This window comes from Mya arenaria, chromosome 1 (genome assembly GCF_026914265.1).
Source record: "Mya arenaria isolate MELC-2E11 chromosome 1, ASM2691426v1".
In the NCBI taxonomy this organism is placed as follows: domain Eukaryota; kingdom Metazoa; phylum Mollusca; class Bivalvia; order Myida; family Myidae; genus Mya; species Mya arenaria.
In genome coordinates this window covers 45605690-45622433 of record NC_069122.1, presented here as the reverse complement: position 1 = coordinate 45622433, position 16744 = coordinate 45605690, and the positions used below count along the sequence as shown (strand labels likewise).

The 16744-nt window shown below is 37.2% G+C and overlaps 1 pseudogene; it reads right to left on the bottom strand.

The window, feature by feature from the left end:
• Positions 1-13: 13 nt before the first annotated feature.
• Positions 14-16369, bottom strand: LOC128227511 (beta-1,3-galactosyl-O-glycosyl-glycoprotein beta-1,6-N-acetylglucosaminyltransferase-like; annotated as a pseudogene).
• Between the last annotated feature and the right edge of the window lie 375 nt (positions 16370-16744).

Here is a 16744-nt window from a genome sequence, read left to right as displayed (position 1 = left end):
ACCCACTCTCACCCTAAGACCCACTCTCACCCTTAGATCCACTCTTACCATCAGACCCACTCTCACCATCAAACCCATTCTCACCCTTAGAACCACTCTCTCCCTTAGACACACTCTCACCATTAGATCCACTCTCACCCTTAGATCCACTCTCACCCTTAGACCCACTCTCACCATAAAACCCACTCTCACCATAAGACCCACCCTCACCCTTAGACCCACTCTCACCCTTAGACCCACTCTCAACATAAGACCCACTCTCACCATAAGACCCGCTCTCACCCTTGTCCCAATCTCGCCCTTAGACCCACTCTCACCCTTAGATCCACTCTCATTCTAAGACCCACTCTCACCACAATACCCTCTCTCACCCTAAGATCCACTCTCACCCTTAGACCAACTCTTACCCTTAGACCTACTTTCACCCTAAGACCCACTCTCACCCTAAGACCCACTCTCACCCGAAGACCCACTATCACCCTTAGACCCACTCTCAACCAGTCTTCCCTAAACTCCCACTCATTCCATAAGCACCTCCCCCTCACTTACTCTTACCCTAAAACCATATCTCACCAACTTACCCTAAAACCCACTCTAACCCGAAGACCCCCATCTCAGCCACTCTTACCCTAAGATCCACTCTAACAATGAGACACCTTTTCACCCACTCTTATCCTAACACCCCCTCTCACCCAATCTTACCCTAAGGCCCCTCTCACCCGCTTTTACTCTAAGACCCACTCTTACCGCAAGGTGCCCTTATACCCCTCTTACTCTTGGACCCCCTCTTACCTTGAGACCCCTACACACCCACTATTACCACTAAGACCACCTCTCACCGACTCTCTACCTAAGCCCCTCTTACAAACTCTTACCATAATACCCACTCTCACGCTGAGAACCCCTCTCACCCACTCTTACCCTAATACTCCCTCTCACTCTGATTCCATTTTCACACCCCTTTACCCTAACACCCACTCTTACACTAACACCCCCTCTCCCACCCACTCTTACCCTAACACCCCCTCTCGCCAACTCTTACCCTAAGACCCCCTCTCGCCAACTCTTACCCTAAGACCCCCTCTCACCCACTCTAACCCTAAGACCCCCTCTAACCCACTCGTACCCTAAGACCTCTTCTCGCTCACTCTCACGCTAAGACCCTCTCTCAACTATTCTTACCCTTAGACCTCCTCTCGCCCCTTCTTACCCTAAGACCCACTCTCACTTTAAGACCCCCTCTCACCAACTCTTACCCGAAAACCAACTCTTACCCTATGACCCCATCTCATCCACTCTTACCCAAAGATCCACTCTCACCCTGAGACCCCCTCTCACCCAACCTTACCATAAGACTCCCTCTTATACGGTGACCCCCTCCCACCCCCTCTTACGCTAAGATCCCCTCTCACCCAAAGACCCCCTTTCACCCCCTCTTACCCAAACACCCACTCTTACCCTAAGACCCTCTCTCACCCACTCTTACCATAAGACCCCCTCTTACTCCCTCTTACCCTAAGTCCCACTCTCGACCACTCTTACCCTAAGACCCTCTCTCACCCACTCTCGCCTTAAAACCCCCTCTCACCTACTCTTACCCTAAAACCCACTCTTACCCTAACACCCAATCTCACCCACTATTCCCCTAAGATCAACTCTCACCCAGAGACCCTCTCTCACCCACTCTTACCCTAAGACTCGCTCTAACCCTGAGACCCTCTCTCGCCAACTCTTACACTTAGACCCACTCTAACCCTGAGACCCTCTCTTGATTTAACACCCACTCTCACCCTAAGACCCCCCTCTCACCCTCTCTTACTCTAAGACCCACTCTCACCCTCAAATCCCCTCTCACCTACTCTTACCCTAAGACCCCATCTCACCCTCTCTTACCCTTACACCCACTCTAACCCTGAAACCCACTCTAACCCTGAGACCCCCTCTCACCCCCACTTACCCTAACACCCACTCTCACCCTGGGACCCGCTCTACCCCCCTCTTACCCTAACACCCACTCTCACCCTGAGACCCCCTCTCACCCTAACACCCACTCTCACCCTGGGACCCCCTCTCACCCCCTCTTACCCTAACACCCACTATCACCCTGGGATCCCCTCTCACTCCCTCTTACATTAACACCCTCTCTTACCCTAAGATCCACTCTCACCCTGAGACCCCTTCTAATCCCCTCTTACCCTAACACCCGCTCTCACCCTAAGACCACCTCTGACCTCCGCTTACCCTAACACCCACTCTCACCCTGAGACCCCCTTCCCCCTCTGACACTTACACCCACTTTTACCCTGGGACCCTCGCTCACTCCCTCTTACCCTAACACCCATTCTTACCCTAAGACCAACCCTCACCCCCTCTAACTAACACCCATTCTAAACCCAGTACCCCCTTTCACTCTCTCTTACCTTAACATCCACTCTCATTCTAAGACTCCCGCTCACCCCTTCTTACCCTAACACCCACTCACACCCTAAGACCACATATCACCCCACTTACACTAACACCCACTCTACCCTGGGATCCCCGCTCACCCCCTCTTACCCTAACACCCACTCTCACCCTAAGACCACCCCTCACCCCCTCTTACCCTAACACCCACCCTCACCCTAAGACCACCCCTCAGCCTCTATTACCCTAACACCCACTCTCACCCTAAGACCACCCCTCACCCCCTCTTACCCTAACACCCACTCTCACCCTAAGACCACCCCTCACCCCCTCTTACCCTAACACCCACTCTTACCCTGGAACCCCCGCCCACCCCCTCTTACCCTAACACCCACTCTCACCCTAAGACCACCTCTCACCTCCTCTTACCCTAACACCCACTCTTACCCTGGAACCCTCGCCCACCCCCTCTTACCCTAACACCCACTCTCACCCTAAGACCACCTCTCACCTCCTCTTACCCTAACACCCACTCTTACCCTGGGACCACCCCTCACCCCCTCTTACCCTAACACCCACTCTCACCCTAAGACCACCCCTCACCCCCTCTTACCCTAACACCCACTCTTACCCTGGGACCCCCGCCCACCCCCTCTTACCCTAACACCCACTCTCACCCTAAGACCACCTCTCAACTCCTCTTACCCTAACACCCACTCTTACCCTGGGACCCCCACCCACCCCCTCTAACCCTAACACCCACTCTCACCCTAAGACCACCCCTCACCCCCTCTTACCCTAACACCCACTCTTACCCTGGAACCCCCGCCCACCCCCTCTAACCCTAACACCGACTCTCATCCTAAGACCACCCCTCACCCCCTCTTACCCTAACACCCACTCTAACCCTGGTACCCCCTCTCATCCCTTCTTACCCTAACACCCACTCTTACCCTGAGACCACCTCTCACCCCCTCTTACACTAACACCCACTCTAACCCTGGGATTCCCGCTCACCCACTCTTACTCTAACACCCACTCTCACCCTAAGACCGCCTCTCACCTCCTCTTACCCTAACATCCACTCTAACCCTGGGACCCCCGCTCACCCCCTCTTACCCTAACACCCACTCTCACCCTAAGACCACCTCTCACCCCCACTTACCCTAACACCCACTCTAACCCTGAGACCCCCTCTAACACCCTCTTACCCTAACACCCACTCTCACCCTAAGCCCACCCCTCACCCCCTCTTAACCTAACACCCACTCTTACCCTGGCACCCTCTCTCACTATAAGACCCCCTCTCACCCACATTTACCCTAAGATCCACTCACCCTAAGACCACCCCTCACCCCCTCTTACCCTAACACTCACTCTAACCCTAGGACCTTCTCTCACTATAAGACCCACTTTTTATCTTAGGCCCACTCTTACCCAAAGACTTTCTTTTACCCATAGGTGAAGAATTCCAACTCCCGCCCTTAAAATTTCAACAACCCACTTCACCATCAGACACATTCTCTCAGTCCCACACTTACTCTAAGACGCACTATCATTTTAAGACCATTTCTCATCCTAAGACCCACTATCACGTTGTTTTGCTAATAAGATTGTAGTTTCAATTGCATTATGCGGAATTTATGTTACCACATTATAAAAATGCAAATTCAGTTAAACCTGTAAAATTAAACAGAACTTTTAAACGCAAACGATAAGACATGAGCCTTGTAGAAATTATAGTTTTTATATATTTAATAAAGATCCTATACAAAACAATTTCATCTAACTCTCTAAGCATAAGGTTACAAATAGCAGATCTTACACAACCTCACACCTCACATCCACTTATCTGTTATCGTTTTTGAGTTGTCACAAAGTCCTGCTATGCATAATGTTTCAAATAAAATATTCTAAACAATCTCACAACTCACAAGTATTGGAACTTTGTCGACTTATTTAGTAATCATATTTGGTTTATCACAAAGTCCTGCTGTGTATAAAGTGTGTCATTAAAATGAATACTTCTTAAGTATTCGTCCCTGGTCCGATTGTAAATCAGTTCTTCCAGGCATTTTAAGGCTAATGGTTGGAAATCGAGGAAAAACTTATTGGCAAACAGCATTTCACTTTTTGCTAACCTTTGCAAATCACCTGAAAATAGAATGGATTTTGAATTACACAGTTTATAAACATGTTTTTGTCGTGGTTTTACTCGCACTCGCAATACTAATATCATTGATTTAAACCATATCTGGAAATCTTTGTTAAGTGATTCTTCATTATTTGAAACTCCATTACCTACTTTTAAGCAGAACACAATAGTATTGAAATTATGTTTTCATATTGGAAATTTTGTTTAGTTCTCTTTTTTTTTATTTCTTTCTCCTTATATTAATTTTTGCTTTGGGGAGAAAAGTTATCTGAAAAACAAAAATATACAAGAAATACCACTGATGCAAAGCAATAGTCGCCATATGTTTCTTTGTTTAGTGAATTATTATTGGCGCCGCTCTGGAGAGCGCGCCTATTATGGAATGGGAATTTATTTTAGTTAGTGGTAGGAGCGGTTTTTAAGTTGATTGACAGTTGGGTTTTACTGTTATTTTATTATGATTAAAAAATGCAAATGGATGACGATTGCATGGGTGTTAAAAATGCTATTTGTGGTTGAATAGATTGTCTTCAATTTATCTTCAAAACATTAAATTTGAAGAACGACAAATAAGTTTAATAACTGTTCGCGTTTCGTTTACGTTTTCCGATTGGTTAACTGTAATATCATGTGCCGGAAATGTAAATATTCGGAGGAGTTCCGAATGAAATGCAAAATGTGTGGACCGGTAATTATGTGAATGGGAATAATTATGTTTTATGTTGTTTTGTTATGTTTACTGCATTAATAAACAATGAGTTAAGATGTTTTCTTTAATTTAATCGATATTGGATTAAATGTTCACCTAACTTTATTTTTTTAATGTGTTGAAGGTGACATTAGTAAAATTGTATTACGAGTGCCCCCGTTTTGTTTTCTTTTTAGAACACTACACATATCCGGATGTTGCTATTTTTAGAACCAGAAGGTATTTCCCCGCTATTCATAGGTCTATAATGGAATTTCTACATCGTCGATTAATAGTTGGAAACTCGGTTTTGTCATGAATATACGTTTAAAATAAGTAAACACTAAAAGTGCACACTGACAGTTGATTACGATACATCTAACAATTTGAGTCATTACAGTAAAACATGGATTATGAGTGAATTATACGCGTAAGAGAAGATTTTCTGTCGAAAAAACTAATGTCAACAATCAGCATGGAATTGGGATATTCGTATCAAAGGGCTATTCATGTAAGTATCCTTGAGTATTTGTGTAAGTTTATGTGTTCAAAAATGTTTGTTTTTTTAATTTCTTTGGAATTCTTAAATCATTTTTATTTGCTACACGTTAAGACAGCGTTTTAATATTTTTATGTACTATAAATATACATGTTACATACTTTACATCTACTTTTAATGCACCAGTCAATTGTAACCAAAGCCCCACCAGGTCCGAGCAATAGCTGGGACTTTGACTTTCTGTCCAGCCAACCCCGGGTAAAATCCTCGTCCTGCGGGGACGAACTGATGGTCAAATCCTCGCCATATGCCCGGTACCCCAGGGAGCCTAGGTAAGGCATATTCCCTGCTATATCTGTCTCAAAGACAAAACCACCGTATTCACCCGGCACTGCGAGGCCACCTGAAAGTTAAAAACACAGGCCATTTCCCCGGCACATCCCCGGCATATCCCCAGACCTGGAGGGCCGTGGTTACAATTGACTGATGCATTATGTACATGTTACATATTTTTAAATGTACTTATGTACATCATTTATGTATATGATATGAGTATGTAATCTTTTATTTGATTGTTTTATCTTAGAAAAATATTAGACTTAAAAATACCCATTATTTGTTTACAAACTGCATATTTTCAAAATAAACCTGTATTAAAAGATGTACATGGTTTCGGGCTGGAAGCCACAACAGCTTGGACACAAGCGACATTCATTTGCTTGGTGTAGGTCTCGTTGAACGCCATACTGTTGTGAATCATTATCAACCATATGCACAACATCTACACATTTGTGCCTACCAACCCTTACTCTTGGCTAAAACGGATATTAGTGCAGAATGTATAATTAATACATGTGCATTTGTATTTTACGGATGTAGTTTCTGTTGGTTGATAATCAGAAGTCTAATTTCTTTCAGGCAGGAAAAGGACTGAATATTACTATTATGTGAAGAATTCCAGCCTGCATTAAATACTTTGTTGGATCATTGAGACAGATTTGGCATCCATGTATATCCACATCTGATAGAAATGATGTGAGTATTTCAAATAAAACATATTTGAGTTGGTGTTTGTTGTTTTATAAACTCACTGTTTTCAATAATCCAGTGGTTGTGGTGGTGGTGATGGTGGTGGTGATGATGAATTTTATTGATAAATCTAGTAATTTTCTTTATATTATATACGTATGTATGTATCAGCTTATTGTTGTTGTTTTTAAATAATGTTGAGAAATATTAAACTGTTTATATTTTATTTTGTATATGTATGGCAGTATTATTATCTATACAAATTAGTTAGAAAGTACTTTTTTTTCTTTTACAGCACTAAACATTCTAGATGGGTAAAGACCTGTTAAATCAGCATTGACTCAGCATTGAGTAATTTTCATCTGTGCAGACACTACAAGTACAAACGCATGGGAACAAACCAAACTTCAAATGTTGAAGAGTGAAGAATTATTGTGAAAAGTTCTAAATGTTAGAATACCATTGACTAAATAAAACAAATAGACATCGATTACCAACAGAGACTGTTTACATGTTAAAATATTCAAAAGACATTAGTTAAGAACTTTCACTCTGACATTTTTGGAAGGTCATTACCGCCTACTTAGTGTTCTTGTTTCTTTACATATTTTAATTTAAAAGTACATTCATTGTTTTTAAATCTGAATTCTTAGTTAGTATCATAAGTAAAATTCATTTATTTGAATGATTACATTTTATGAATAAGTCCAATTGAGCTTTTTACAAGAAAAGGGTTGATTTTTAAGCATTTTATTAGTTATAAAAATGTATAGTTACATGACATTATGTATATTTCCTTCAAAACTGAACGGTAAACTATCATAAATTGTCTTTTGAATTGTTCATTAGACATTATAGAAAATATTTAAATGATTTCAGCAGGTTGTCTTATTATTAACTATTTTTTTATGAATTTATAAAACTGCTATATATTTTAAAACATCGAAATACTGCTCTGTTCCGAAGACTCACAAGATCAATCAAAATGATTTTTTTTCCATGTGTATCAATAATATGTTCGGTTGAACGTAATTTTTCTGTTAACTGGAGTTTTTTTACCAGAAACTGTTGTGTTTATTTCATAATCTCTGATAATGTGAAAAAAAATGAAATAAAGACAAAATATTTTTAATTAACAGTAAAGAAATCTTCAAAATTTGGATAAAAGTCCCATAACGTACCATGATAATAACTATGTTGTCCGTAAAAGCTTTATAAAAGTGTGTATTACTTATACCTTAATTCAGTTCAAATAATTATGGCCTTTAAGGATTTGTGTTTTCATAATATAGATTTCCTGTTATATTGAGCTTTGTCAATTTGTGTTGATGTTTTGTTTTATGTACAATTACTACTTCTATTTGTCTCATTTGTCAAATTGAATTGTTACATATTTAAGTGAAAAAACACACACACTATTTTTAAAGATGCACTCTTACTCCCCAATAAGACTTATGATAATTAATAGTATTGTTTTCATTTTTCAAAATGGGTTGATAGATGTCAACAACAATGTTTCTAATGAAGGATCTTGAGTTCAATTTGCTAATAAGAATGAACTTAAAACATGGTATTTCTGCCTTGTGAAACTATAGTAGACCACAGTAAATCTTTTAGCAATCACCAATTGATCATTTAATATTTGTCATGCATTCTGCTATTATAAACACGGTGACAAGCTTGTTATCAGTAAACGATATTTCAGTAAATGCATTATTTAGTAAGTAGTTATTGTTTTTTTCATTCAATTTGATGTGTGTTATATATACAATTATATGTATTGATTTCAAATAAGAGTTTCACTTTAAAGATGCTCATTTAAAGATAATGAACAGACACACAAAAACTAGACACATTTGATACTAATTATACGAATGATTATTGTTTTATATATAGGTGACCACTGATTTGTTTTGGAGATATTCATAAATGGGTGTTATTCTTTATTGTCTTCAGTTTCTTATACATTTAAGGATTTTTATAATTGCTTTTCTGGTATATATTACAATGTAATTTAATGCAAATGAAAACACACTTTAAACTGGACACATTTGATACTAATGATATAAATGATTATTGTTTACATGTACTCTGATTTGTTATGAAGATATTCATAAAAGGGTGTTCTTCATGTTATTATACATTTTGGACTTGATTGAGTATTGCTTTTCTGGTATATATTCATTTAATGCACAAAGAAATTATTTTAAGTGTTCAGTATCACTTTCACACATTGTTTACTATTATTTTTTTGCATATTTGGCCTATTTATGCTTATATGTGGATTGTTGTATTTCAAAACCTTTGTGAAAAATAGAAACAGTATTATTTCCTTCATATATAGTCAGATACATATTCAGTTTGAATGCGTTATTTTTTATCATATTTGAAAAAAATGCCATTGTCCAATAAGACACATGCTGTTTTTGTGTTAATATCAACTAAAACATCCATTTTCTACTCTTCTTTACTATGTAAATGAAGAAGTTAACATTAGTATTATTAAACAGCTAAAAACAAGGCATGTTATGTTATAAATGCATTTCATCTAGTAAACAATGTTCACTTTTTATATAACAGTTCATTAATTATGTTCTATTTATGTTTGCAGCTTTACAGTTCAATAATTATGTTCTATTTATGTTTGCAACTTTCGGACGAAATGATAATATTTATTAAAGTACTACACAAATTGTTAAATTGTTATTTCATATCACTTCTTCATGATGAATGAGGTAACTTATTCTTCCCTACAAGTTGTCATTCCAGCATGGTGACGTTGCCCCCTCCCCCTATATGATTAGAACTGCAGTGTACATGAACAATAACTCTATTTCAGTGTATTGCAAGAGTTATTCCCTTTGTATCTTTTCCTGTCCGGAGCATAACTAGAAAACTACTTTTTTGGAATTTCATTAAACATCATTCAATGGTATTTAGCACAACGAGAGGAAGTGCAGTGCACAATGACTATAGCTATTTTTAAGCTAATTACATAATTATTGCCCTTTGCCACTTTTTCTTGACCAGAGCATTACTTTAAAACTACTTATGGTATTGAAATAAAACTTGGTACACTGGTATGTGGCAATGACAAAAAGTACAGTGCACAAGCACCCTAATTCTGTCTTGTTCATTAATGTACCCCACCCCTAATGAAATGTTCAACTTGAAAATCTTCAATTTCAATGCTTTTGCCTATGTTGTCATGCAGAAAACTACAAACATTTTGAAAAATTCATAGATGCGGTTCAATGCACCATAATATGCTTGTTTGGCCTTGACATTCCTTGTTTTTCAACATATAACAAGTGCATAAACTATTAAACGGCGCCCTTTGATGCTTTGCATCAATGGTCTTTCTTGTATATAGAAATGAATGACAAACTAATTTGATATAGGTTTATTTGTGGAGGTTCTCGTCCAGTCAATATGTACGCTTATAGGTTGGGGAATCACGTGACTTAAAGGGGTTCTCAAATAGGTCACCACGGGTCACAACCGATGTAAACAAAAAAGTAAGTGACGTTAAAGCTGCACACTCACAGATTTACCGTTTTTCAAACATTTTTATTGATTGCTTTGGAATTAGCAATTTTGTGTAAATAGCTGCTAACCAGTGATGTGCTGACAAAAGATCAGATCGCTGATTTTCATATTTCCATTCGAAATTTAATGTTTTATGGCTTAAACCGTTACTAACGGTTTAAGAAAAATGCAGCATACATCAATTCTGGGACGGAAATATGAAAGCTGGGATCTGATCTTTTGTCAACAGTCTTTTATTACTGGTTTGCAGATAATTACGCAAAAATTTGCTTGTTCAAAGACAATAAAAATAGTGGTCAAAAGTTCAATCTGTGAGAGTGCAGCTTTAAATTTTTAAATATTATTTTGACAGATAAGATATGAAAATATTTTTAGCATATAAAAGACTATGTTATTTTCTTCTGCCACACTTGCGAAATATTTCAGATTGCTTGTAGTTTAATGGTGCAATCATTGGCCAAAAGGTTAGCAGTAGATCTTTCTACAAAATTCTGTCAAGTTGAAATTTTGGCCAAGGTTTGCATCCAAGGCGAATATAACGCACAGTCTTTATTTCGTGCTACAAAAATTTATCTACAGCCAAAAGGCAAACAATAATTTGCCGATGCACAAAATCCATATGTTTCGCACAAAAATTCATGCAAAAACTAATTTACCGACGCCTAAAATGCAGATATCTCGCGCAAACTTCCATGCAAAACTTAATTTACCGACGTTTAAAATGCAGATATATCGCGCAAACTTTCATGAAAAAATAATTTACCGACGCCTAAAATGCAGATTTCTCGGACAAACTTCCCTTTGCAGAGATCTTCTTGTCCAGCAAACCTCCACTGCTTGTAGCGAGTCAACGACGATGTGTATGTGTGGTTTGGATTAGCAAAGTAGCTACCTAAAACAAATTTACGTTGTCTATCAACAAATCGCGAAACTTGCAAACATAAAGCTAACAGGCTCAAAAATAGACGGCTTTTAAAATCATGACAGGTGACCTGATTTCAATCGGAACATCTCGGCCATTTTCCATCGAAAACAACGGTGCATTATTCAGTACTTCGTAAAATTAAAATACCAATATAAATTAATTGTAGTGTATCAGCGTGTAATTTATACATAAATAATGAAGATTTTTTTAGAGTAAAGTCCTCAAACTTACATGCTAATGTGAAATAACTACGCGATTATCCGTTTGCAGCGAAGATAAATATAATGCAGCAGTCAATTGTAGCCCCGGCGCCCCGCCCCCAGGACCGGGGGTATACTGGTGATAGCGGGGGAAATGGGCAGTGTTTTTACCTTTAAGGTGGCCCCGCAGTGCCCTGTGAATGCGGTGGTTTTGTCTTCGCGCAAAAGATAGCGGGGAATGGACCTTACCTAGGATTCCTGGGACTGCGGGGGCATTTGGCGGGGATTTTTCCAGCATTTCGTCCCCGCAGAACAGGAATTTTACCCGGGCTTGGCTGGACCGAAAGTCCCCGCTATTCTCCGGACCTGGGAGGGCCTCAGTTACAATTGACTGGTGCATAATATACATCCGAGGTGGTTTTCGATGAGAACAATTACCGATTTGTTCCGATTGATATTTTTTGTGCATAAAAAGATATTTTACGCATCTACGATGTGTTACCAAAAATGACGAGTGTGATAGAAACACATATTTTCAGGAGTGGAAATATAGTTTTTCAATAATCACGATTGAAATAAACTACGACTAAACACTGAAAAAAATCTTTCTTTTATGCTTATTTTTGGAGTTTTATAGTATTTATTTTCTAAATTACCCCCTTTTTGAAAATTATGCCTGGTGACGTAAGTGTCAATTTTCTATTTTCGGTTTGATGAGAACAAGTTATCTGATATTCTTTTTATAGATTATTATTCGCTCATTTTTAGTGCAAACAAATTATGAACAGTTATCAATGCATCTATGTTCCAAACAATAACAAAAACACTTTTAATCCAAGCGGTGCATGAATACATTCATTTAACTTACTTCGCCGCCATCTTTTGAATGAAAATTTGAAAGGTTGAATTGATATTTTCACTGTTGTTATTTCAATGATAAAACTCAACATTGTTTCGAAAAGCATAAAAGAAAACATATGAATGGAAATATATATCAAAGAACAACATAGATCAGTTAATAAATTATGTTTAAACACAATACTTTTTACCATTATAAGAACCGGGAACATTTAAATGAGGGTTGCTATTCAGCGTAGAAAAGTATGTTTCGTCAGGTACGTCTGTTTTTCGTGTCCACTCTAGTAAGTCCTTTGCCCTCTGGTCATGGAGGAGATAATCCACGTAGGCCTTGCTGGCTGCTATGTGCACGGGCCCTTTTGATGGTCGGATATCATGAGGGGCTGGTCCAGCATTCGACCATCGTTCCTTATTAGCCCTAAAAAGAAGTTGATAAATGCCGTTTAATACTCTTTTTTAAATATTAAATTATGTCCCGACAACTAACCAGGATTGTTGCTTATACAGAAAGATTACTGTATAATGTTTATCCTCTTGTTTTTCGGTATCTTGGTGACTTTATGTTCGGAATTTAGCAGAGGCGGAATATTCATATGGCTAATGGTTTTTATTATTTTCGAGACTCTGATTTAAGATACATAATTCCAATCGGTTTTCTATTTTAAGTTAAAGCATAACCTTGGCCTTGGCCTTAGGGGCACCAAACACAATTCCATGAAAGCTCTAAAATAATCTCTTCCTTTACAGTTTGGTTACAAATCTTTAACACCGAGTAAATTATTCAGTTTTCATAGGTGAATTCGACGCCGCCCGATTCTAATCTGGTTTCACTAACAAAGCACAGGGTAATATTAGAGAAAAAAAACGAAAATGATATTTAACAACGGATTTAATAATATTGCACAATTTATTGTATGCGTTTTACTGGGAAGTAACATGCATACTTGTATGTATTTCGGTTGAACACAAATTTCATTCTCAAAATATTTACAAACATTTGAAACAATATTTTCAACAAGCACGTGTTGTTAGTGACGCATGTTCTTATCTGCAGTTCATTTTGAAGCTCGTGTTGTTAGTGACGCATGTTCTTATCTGCAGTTCATTTTGAAGCACGTGTTGTTAGTGACGCATGTTCTTATCTGCAGTTCATTTTGAAACACGTGTTGTTAGTGACGCATGTTCTTATCTGCAGTTCATTTTGAAGCACGTGTTGTTAGGGACGCATGTTCTTATCTGCAGTTCATTTTGAAGCTCGTGTTGTTAGTGACGCATGTTCTTATCTGCAGTTCATTTTGAAGCACGTGTTGTTAGTGACGCATGTTCTTATCATAAAAACTACTAGTGTTTGAAAATCGGACTCCATTTGATATCGATAATCGAATCGAATCGGACCAAGCATTTCGATTTACTATCGGACAATTATCGAAAGCTCATAATATCAGTAAGGAATGCATTATTTATACATAGTAGCACGAGCATTTAAATGGCTAAACCTGAATTCAGTACGTGTGATGCTATAGGCATGCTTTTTGCAACAGAATGTAAATTCCATAACCTCTTTCTGTCTTTTAACAACTAAACAAAAAACATAAAACATCACAACACAACACATACTTAATAATTGCACATTATACTGCAAAATGCTGCACACTGGAACATGTAAGTTATCTTAATATTTTATCCATGTCAATGCATAATATTTTTTTGTGAACCTGTTAAATTTAACATTTAATTAGAACATCTTAATTTCATAAAACTTTCAACAAAAACGTAATTTATTTAATTACAAACCAAACCAAAAACGGTTTTAAAAACAAAATGCATCATGCCGGAATCCCCGGTATTTACAGAAAAGACCGGACCCACTACATCATAGAGACAGGTTATTGAAGAATGTTGTATGAAATATATACAATATTAAGACTAATTTGTAATTTTGGGAGAGGTTGTAAGTTTTTAAGCAAAAGTGTTAACATTCACCGCACTTGTGTAAGAGTGTTACCGCCCTTAATAAAATGAACTCAAAGAGAATTTATCTGAAAGAATAAAATACATTTTCTCGACTTTTACCACAAAACAAAACAATACGTAGTTACCAGAAGAAACATAGGCGACATCGATTTTGGACAACCACTATCGATTGTCACCGAAATAGCATTGTAAGCGACGATTAATCGATTGTACTCGATAATCGTTTCATCACTAAAAACTACTGTTTCTGACATTTTTTCAACCTTTTTGGAATATTACAACAATATTATTATTTGTGGTAAATCTTATTTGGGAGTAAATGTGCATCTTTAAAAAAAATAGAATAATGAAACTTGTAATATGTTTTCTCTGTTATGAAGAAAGGGTATTTGGGAAAAGAAATCTGATAACATATGTAAGTTGTGCCTCATAGATTATATAGTGTTCATGACATATTTTAAAGGTTTGTTTTCAAAGGGTTAATAAAAAAACGTCAAGCTGTCAAATCTGCATGCCTACTGTGCAAATTGATCATATTTTTTAAAACGAAGTTTTGTATCTTTTACACAATTTGTAAACCCAAGATGAAATCTGATTTGTTTTATTTAGTTGCTCGTAATTAAATTCGTGTTCAATAAAGTGGTTTGAATTTTAAAAACCCGTTTAAAAATAATAATAATTATAAATTTCTGGCTAGGTAATAAACAGGTAAAGAAATAAACAGTTTTATATATTGACCAAAGCAATGAACAAAATACATGGTTAAGGGTAAAGTTTGGAGAAATGGAAGATGCGATGGGATTCTCCTTGAACAAAGGCAAACAATCGTTTTGTTTCGAATAATTTCAGCAACTGTCTTTGTAAAAATAATATTAATATCTACACAAATGTTCTATATTTATTTTGTATCTACACAAATGTTATAATACATTTTTTTAAATCAAACCAACATGGCTGGAATCAATCCTGAACTTTAAAGCCGATGGAATACTTAGTTTTAAACGTAGAGACAGTCTGCATAGATGCACATAAGAAGCGTAGCAAAAATAGGGGATCATTATTGAATGCATTGTTATTTTTAACTCATTTGACCTTTATGTTAAAAGAAAGCATATGATAGATCAAATAAAAAATAATAAGCCTTTATAAATTTTGATCATTTAAGTCTTTATAGTATGAGTACTTTTAATGTCGACCTGAACAAAACACGTTAGAAGTGTAAAAATATATTTATTTTTATAATGATTAGCCATGGTATTTACGAAACAGTTATAAAATATACCTATAACGCCAAAAACTTTTTTCTTAAGTTCCGCTACGTTTTTATTTTATCAATCCAGCTTTTTTAATCCAAAAAAATAATATTACTTCTCCTTCATTTCTATTTTATTATGTTTCTTCGACAGCTTTATGTAAGTCATAATTCTTTACTCTAAATGCATAAAAGTTTTTTTTTATAAAGTCCAGTTTTTTACAGAAATAAACCAGCGTTGTTTTTAAAAACAAATCTAAACTAAACTAAAGATTACTTTCTCATGGGCTTACTATATACTTACAATCGCAGAGTTGCAGCTATATCGTTGGCACCATTGTAGGCTTTAAGTATTTTTACAAGTTCAAAGTTTGTTCGCAATGGAAATTCCTGGCCAGTCAAATTTATAAAGTATTTCCAAGACACACTTTTGTTCCAAAGATCCTTCATACATTCAATTTCTGGTTCTAAGACTGACATTGTGCCCCATTTCACGTCAAACCTTTGTGAGGTCAAAAAAACATTGTCAAAACAAGATGAAATTGCAAGGATTTCTTCATAAAACGCTGCAGTACTTCTTCTGTCTACATGAATGCAGTAAAGATTCTGGGGCCGGTAAATCGCACGTAAAAGTGTTTCAACCTGCTTAACTTCCGTATGTATCAGGATACTGAAAGCAATCGGAAACTGTTTCTCTTCTTCTGTCAATGCGTCTGTGATGTATCATCTTTGTGTCACAAAGTGTGTACAGTTCGCGGTTATGTTGGAAAACCTAGTTTTAACATCTATAGTTTTATTTATCTTGTGAGTTTCAAACCCTTTAATATATCTGCTCATTTCATTATTGTCGCCGTTGATTAAAGCTTGGCAATTGAAATCTAAAACACTTTTATTTGTAAACAAAACTGCTTTGTTTGTAACAACACTTGGATCTTCTATCAATGTACTACTATAGAGATGATTTCTTGCTTCAATTGCCAGTATTTGTTGTTGATTCATCATTTTCAAAAACTCTTGTACTTTTCTAAGGTCAAATCGATTGTTGTTCTTAAAATTTTGTCGCACATAATTTACCGTAGATGTCAATTGCATCATTTGAAAATAAATTCCTGTGAACAGAACGGCAACAATTGTTAACGATATATAGGCAAAATGGGTTTCCATTTTTAACACATTTATAGCAATTAAAATACCCTTATTTTTCACACAGCT